The sequence below is a fragment of the Budorcas taxicolor genome, chromosome 22 (genome assembly GCF_023091745.1).
Source record: "Budorcas taxicolor isolate Tak-1 chromosome 22, Takin1.1, whole genome shotgun sequence".
Taxonomy (NCBI): domain Eukaryota; kingdom Metazoa; phylum Chordata; class Mammalia; order Artiodactyla; family Bovidae; genus Budorcas; species Budorcas taxicolor.
Genome location: NC_068931.1, coordinates 56,078,765 through 56,086,584, shown reverse-complemented (window position 1 = coordinate 56,086,584; position 7,820 = coordinate 56,078,765). Strand labels below are relative to the sequence as shown.

Genomic DNA, 7,820 nt, shown 5'->3' with positions numbered 1-7,820 from the left:
CCAGGAAAGGTTCAGTAAATGTTAATTAACTTTGATTTCCAAGGAGGAGAATTCTACAGAGAATGGTGTTCAGTTCCTCTCTTTTTTTTTTTTTTCCTGCTGGAGGTGGAACAAGAAAAATTGCAGTGGTGGAAAGTATCTGTCGAATCTAAAGTGTGTGTGTGTGTGTGTGTGTAACCTGCTCGCATCAATAAGAAGAGAGGGTTGGGCCATAATTTGGGAGGTTAATGAAGGATCCCCTGGATCTTGGCATGCCTCTCCAACCATCAGTGGCTGCAATGGGCTCCAGAGCAGTGTGCAGTGAAAGTGAAGTCGCTCAGTCATGTCTGACTCTTTGCGACTCCATGGACTATAGCCTACCAGGTTCCTCTGTCCATGGGATTTTCCAGGCAAGAGTACTGAAGTGGGCTGCCATTTCCTGCTCCAGGAGACCTTCCCAACCCAGGGATCGAACCCAGGTCTCCCACTTTGTAGGCAGACGCTTTACCATCGGCGCCACCAGGGAGGTCCAGCGTACCGTAGGTTGTATGTTACACCTCTCACCTTCTCTTCATGTCTTGACTTTTGAACAGGTAATTCAAACCTCTATTTCCTTAAATTACATTCATCCATCTTTCTAACACAATCTGGCTTTGTTGCCAGAATTCCAAATTGTTTTCTTCCTTCCCCAGTTGTTTCTGACTTTGGAACATGATGTCGCAGCCTATTGCCACCCAAGCTAAAGCCTAAAAGTCATCCTAACCCACCCCTTCCTCTCCCACACCTTCCGCAGTGTCTCGGGCCCTCAACCTGCGGCATCTAACAGGTGCTCTCCATGCTTATGGGCATCTCCTGTTCACGATTCTCTTCCTTGCACTGCTTTGCATCCAGCCTCTTCTTCCTACAATCTGCCCCCTGCTTCCTCTATGCACGACTCATTTTTTCTCAAGCACATGTAGGAGGAACTTCTTTGAAATATCTACATGCTTTCTAACTTCATCAACCTCTGTCTGTCCCCACCTTTGTTGGTCTTGCAGCAGTTAAGACCCCACATCAGAGATACAGGCTTTCCAAACTCCCATGTGGAAAAGCCCCTGATTAAAGATCAGGACATCCACAAACACCACAAAGCAAAACTGAAGACCTCGGACACCTGGAGGAGATGCAGGTGCTGTGGATGGAAAACCCTCAATGCCTTTCCTGGAGTGGGGGGCAATTGGAGATTCTCTCCCCACTGGGTTTGTGATGAAATCCACTTGTGGTGTGAGGCTATAGTTCAATAGCTCAGATATTAAATTTCCATTTTATATAAAATAAAGATGTATATGTAGGACTAGAGAATTGTTGATTTTAGACCACATGGCGATATAGATTTAAAGATTATCCTGGGAATTCCCTGGTGGTCCAGTGGTTAAGAATCTGCCTTGCAATGCAAGGGATGTGGATTCAGTCTCTGGTTAAGGAGCTGAGAGCCCACATGCCATGGAGCAACTAAAGCCAACCAGGCAACGGCGCCTCTGAGCTCTAGAGCCTGCATGTTTCAGTTAAGACCTGATATAGCCAAATAAAGAAATAAGCATTAAAAAATAAATAAATAGAAATCATGCAGTGGTCAGGGGCTTCCAAGGTGTCGCTAGTGGTGAGGAACCCTCCTGCCAACGCAGGAGACATGCCGATCCCTGAGTCTCGAAGATGCCCCTGGAGGAAGGCATGGCAACCCACTCCAATGTTCCTGCCTGGAGAATCCCATGGACAGAGGAGCATGGTGGGCTACAGTCCATAGGGTCACAAAGAGTTGGATACAACTGAAGCAACTTAGCATACACTATAATAATTCCTGTATGATTATACCACTTTTTTTTTAAACTTTAGATGCTTTATTCTTCCTAGCCATCCTCCAGAAAGGTCAAGAGTTATTTAGTTTGTTCCTAAGTTGCTTTCTGACACACAATCCATGTCCCATTTTGGAAGCAAAAAAGAATTTTCCTCTTAGGTTGTAGTTTCACTGTATGCCTTGGATATCAGGGTGCCTATAAAATCATCATCCGTAGATTTTAATTTGAGGGATTCTGCAGGATGCTACAGTCCTAGAGGGCAGAGCAGAGGTCATGGTTTGTGTCTTTATTTTCCCTTTTAGTTGGCCTTTGTACATGAAAAACAAATAGGAAGAAAATCTGGGTATTCAGTACATATCTCCTGCCAACAGAACTGGGCAGCCATTTTATAAATCTGAAAATTACTACTATCAGCCTTCAATGTATTCCTTCATCTTGGTGGAAATAAAGAAATCTGGTGAAGAATCAATGTGTATATTTGTGTCCTGATTCATCCATTAAACTATGTTAGGACTTTGTACTCCTAGTTGCTTGAACCTTTGCTAGGGAGTTTGCGGCCTTTAGGACTGAACATGAAGAATGGATGTTTTCAAATATCCGTGACTCATGAGTGCAAAGAACTGTCTTTACATGTTCTGTGTGATTTTTATCAATTGCTTAGAGGTATGTGACTACCTAAGGACTTCCCTGGTGGCTCAGATGGTAAAGCGTCTGCCTACAATGCGGGAGACCCAGGTTCAATCCCTGGGTTGGGAAGATCCTCTGGAGAAGGAAATGGCAACCCACTCCAGTACTCTTGCCTGGAAAATCCCATGGACAGAGGAGTGTGGTAGGCTATACAGTGCATGGGGTCACAAAGAGTTGGACATGACTAAACGCCTTCATTTCACTTCATTTCATGTGGCTACCTGAATGGCATAAAGCTTTCCTCAAGATCCCTCCTTCTTTTTCCATGAAAACCAGAGGAGTGGCAGTATCTGCAGGTGGCTTCTCAAGGATTCAATTCAGAAGTCCAGTCTCTTATGCGGAGGCAAATAAAGTTCTTTATGGGGTTACAAAAATTCTACTGAAGACAGGGTTATAGGTGGATATATCTTGAAATACACCCACGTGCTTTATGCAGGAATGGGTTTCTCCAGTGCTGTTCAGCTCAGTTCAGTCACTCAGTCATGTCCGACTTTGCGACCCCATGAATCGCAGCACGCCAGGCCTCCCTGTCCATCACCAACTCCCGGAGTTCACTCAGATTCATGTCCATTGAGTTGGTGATGCGATCCAGCCATCTCATCCTCTGTTGTCACCTTTTCCTCCTGTCCCCAATCCCTCCCAGCATCAGAGTCTTTTCCAATGAGTCAACTCTTCGCATGAGGTGGCCAAAGTACTGAGTTTCAGCTTTAGCATCAGTCCTTCCAAAGAACACCCAGGGCTGATCTCCTTCAGAATGGACTAGTTGGATCTCCTCACAGTCCAAGGGACTTTCAAGAGTCTTCTCCAGCACCACAGTTCAAAAGCATCAGTTCTTCAGCACTCAGCTTTCTTCACAGTCCAACTCTCACATCCATACATGACCACAGGAAAAACCATACCCTTGACTAGATGGACCTTTGTTGGCAAAGGAATGTCTCTGCTTTTCAACATGCTATCTAGGTTGGTCATAACTTTTCTTCCAAGGAGTAAGCGTCTTTTAATTTCATGGCTGCAGTCACCATCTGCAGTGATTTTGGAGCCCCGCAAAATAAAGTCGGACACTGTTTCCACTGTTTCCCCATCTATTTTCCATGAAGTGATGGGACCGGATGCCATGATCTTCGTTTTCTGAATGTTGAGCTTTAAGCCAACTTTTTCACTCTCTTCTTTCCCTTTCATCAAGAGACTTTTTAGTTCCTCTTCACTTTCTGCCATAAGGGTGGTGTCATCTGCATATAGCCGAGATGAAATTTCAAGCTGGACTCATTTGATCTCCAGCTCCCTCCAGTTTCCTTTGAGTCAGGGTGTGAAGTTACTTCCTCTTCTGTGGAGTCACTTCCTTGAGGCCTACAAGTGTCCTAGGCTTTTGAAGAGGGGGCTGTTCCACATAGTGGGATTTGGCTGAATCGAGCAGCCTAAGGCCTCAGCAAGTTCCATTGCTGTCCGAGTGCAGGCAGTTACTAAAGAGATGTCCTTGAGTGACAGCTGAAACAGCCCCATGGGGCAAGCAAAACTGGTGATGCCCACTCAGATGGAGACAATCAGGGAAGGCAGGATTAGCTTCCTCAAAATTCCCTGGGTCTGGCCCCTGGATGTACTCAGTTGGAGGCTGGGTTCTCTCTCCAGGTTGCGTCCCACTTCTCCAAGGGGTCCTTCAAGCCCAGGGAGCCCCGTTGGTCCCTCTACACCCCACAAATTTTGTAGAACGCCTATCTGGGCAACAGTGTTCTTTTTTCAACCTCTGTTCTATTCTCTTCTCAGTTTGTTTAGACAAACTTTTCAATTGCCCTATAGGAATATTAACACTTCTAGATTGGACCCGATTACCTTGTCCTTGCTGTTTTAATCATCATCTCAGAAAGAGTCTAGATTGATGAACGTCCGTTATATGGAACTAGTGAGTTATCGGTCTTAAGCCATCTGGGTGGTGGAGACAGTGATTCAGAGACTAAGCAGTAATTAGTAATTCTCTGCTTTGTTCTCACGCATTCTGCCAGCTCCATCCTGGCTTTGCCTTTTGATATGCAAAACTTTTTTCTCCCCCTTCTCAAAACCTTGGTTCTTGAAAATTAAAAGCAGTGCCTTTCACTATTATTTTAGAAGTTGAAAGCTGAAATGGACTCCTTTATGTTGCTTTCTTACCACAAAAAAATCTTAATTCTCTCTGAAGCAGTGGGAACCTCTGATTGAGTTATTATTTCCATGCATGGGAATCTGTTCCAATTCCTCTCTGTCTTCCATCTCTTTCTAGCTTCTCATTGTTTATAAGGTAAAGTCCCAACTCCAGAGAGATTCAAAGGCATTCATGGTCTGCTTCACATTTCTTTCCAGGCTCATCTCCTGTCTTCCTCCAAGGCTTCCTTTGCTGCAGTCATTTCACAAAGATGCCTCATTTTTTCACATCATCCCTTTGTTCATGTTTAGTCTGGACTATGGTACATTTCTGCCTCTTCTCTGTTTGGTGAGGTCTTAGTCTTTAAGGCCCAAGTTCAATATTATTTCTCCTGTGAAATACTTTATGCATTCTTTATGTAGCTTTAATATCATCCTCCCTTGTCCTCTGAAAGCATACTGTTTATCACAGAAACATAGCATTTATCACAGTATATAATAATTTAGCTTCATCCTTCCTCACTATACTGTCAACTTCTTGAGGCAAAGACTATGTCTGATTAATCTTTACATCTGTAATATCTACCACAGAGACTAGTACAGAGTTGATTCTCAACAAAAGTTCGTTGAATTAGATACTAGAGAATCCTTTACGACAAAAATGTATTTGGATTATGCTAATTTGGAATTTATGAGTTAGAGTGTTACTGCTATTTACAAGCAAACAACTAATATACTAATTAAAATTAATCCCTCTATTCATTAAAGCAGGTCCCCAGTGGATTTTACTAGACAGCATTTTGTTAACTTAGAGTTACTGCATGCATTTGGAATTTGTAAGCTTAATTTCTTTAAAAACTCCATCATTTACAAATTGGTTTCTCTTCCCATTAAGACACATTTAAGAAATTTTAAGATATTCCTACCTGAAGGAATGCCATTTGCAGACCCGTACTCAGTGATGAAGATCTTCTGAAAATCAAATAACTCTTGTTCTGGCCACTGAACTGAGTTTCACTGGCTAAACTTTCTGAAGGAGTGGGACAGACTTATGTCATCACATTCTACAGAAATGTTTATGGTTCACTATTTGGTTAAGTCATAATCCTCTTATGAAATGGATTACCAGTGTGTTCACTTGGGTACCCAGCCCATCCTAGGGGACTTCAAGTCAATACTATCTGAGAGGACTGACAAGCTGTCATTTGAGATTTGGATCTGCAGTGGGAAATCTTCCATTGCAAATATGGTCAGAATTTGGTTCAGTCAAAATGTCTTTTGGGTCGTGATTCTTCAGAAATGTTGCCCTCCAAGTAGCTGTTTATTTTCACCTAGTAATTCCTTTGAGAAACAGATGATGAAGGAATGGGGAAGGTATTTAATTCATGACTTAAGGAGATAGCCCTACTTCCTGAAGTCACATTATAGTAAAGACAACAGTGTAATCATATAGATCTATGTCAGTCATGATCGTTTTGGAAAGGGAATTACCTTCCCCCTCCAAATTTGTGTGCACTGTGCCAACTGAAGCGTGTTCTTCATGGACAGAAAATGCCAAGAGATGGGAACAGATGTAATGGAATTATTCCAGCAGTATTCTTTCAATACTTAGAAGTTATAGAGAATAAAAAGTAATAGGACTTCAACCTCCGTTTTAGACTCAGCATGAGTATTTTAATTGTACAAGTTATACAAGTATCTGTGGTCTATGCTCTTCTGGTGAATGTTGGTCATTCTCGGAAAGAGTAAGAAAGAACCTTGAGGTTCCTTCTGAGTTCTGACTGCTGGGATAATTGACTTAATCTTCATGATTTCTAGATTCTAGGCCTTGGCAAGCTTGGACTCTGAAATCTGATCATTAAGCCTTTCTTTATTTGATGTCAAAATTTCCAGACCCTTGGATGGCTTTGATCTTAGAAAATCAGGGAAATGCTGATCTATGTCTTGACTTCCTTACTTCCTAACACTTTGGCTCACCTTGTCCCACCTTGACTCATGGTGGCTCATCTTGACTCACTTTGATGTTTTGGCAAAGGCTGTGAAATTAACCATCAGGGTATTGATTCAGAACGTGGGCTCCCTTCTGAGTTCAGTTCATGTCCAACTCTTTGTGACCCCATGAACTGCAGCACGCCAGGCCTCCCTGTCCATCACCAACTCCCAGAGTTCACCCAAACCCATGTCCATTAAGTTGGTGATGCCATCCAACCATCTCATCCTCTGTCATCCCCTTCTCCTCCTGCCCCCAATCCCTCCCAGCATTAGGGACTTCTCAAATGAGTCAGTTCTTTGCATCAGGTGGCCAAAGTATTGGAGTTTCAGCTTTAGCATCAGTCCTTCCAATGAACACCCAGGACTGACCTCCCTTAGGATAGACTGGTTGAACCTGGGCTCCCTTTCTAACTTGTTCCCAAATCTGACCCATTCTTCAGTCTCCTCCTATCCTTTGGCACTTAGGCTTAATGTGATGCTTCGTAGGTTGTCGGCCTCTGGAACAGACACAGAAGTAATGGCACATAAATCATAACCAAGATGAGTAGAGGCCTTACTTAAGGTTGAGAAGTTCATTGCAAGGAATCATACGTCTAACTATAGAAGCACATTAAGGAACAGCAATGTCTCAAGAAGATATGATAGTCACAGTCAGTTGCTGGTGATGCTTTTGTGTGTGAAACTGTCTCAATATCTGACATTTTCTTTCAAAATCTTTATTTCACCCCATACTACTTTTAATTACATCATAGAAACACAACAAGAAGTAAACTCTTTAGATAAATTAAGTTTGCTTTCAACCACAAAACATTGCTAAATTTTAGGTATTTTTTAATGGAAGCTTTTCCTTCATATATTGTGCAAAACCCTGTCTTCCTAAAGAGGGTATGTTGAATGAAAGTTAAGTTTTTTAAAAGCGATTCAAGTTCATCATTTCAAATGCCTGCTGATATAATTGTTACTTAGTTTTTATTGCTTTTACATCCCCTGAAACCTTCACAGAGTTGCTTCTGTTGCTATGTAACAAACATCCCCAAACTGAGTGGCTTACAGCAATAATCATTTCATTATGTCTTATGATTTTGTGAGTGGACTGGGTTCAGCTGTGTAGTTCTTCTGCTCCATGTAATGTGGGTAGGGGTTGCAACCTGGAGTCTTGACTTGGCTGGACATTCAGGATAACTTCCTTTCAGGCTGGTGCTGACTTTGTTGGGA

General features: G+C 42.6%; 1 non-coding gene across 1 annotated transcript; it reads left to right on the top strand.

The window, feature by feature from the left end:
• Positions 1-2,498: 2,498 nt before the first annotated feature.
• Positions 2,499-2,570, top strand: TRNAC-ACA (transfer RNA cysteine (anticodon ACA)). Its single transcript has one exon. It is a non-coding gene; the product is annotated as a tRNA-Cys (tRNA).
• Positions 2,571-7,820: the final 5,250 nt, after the last annotated feature.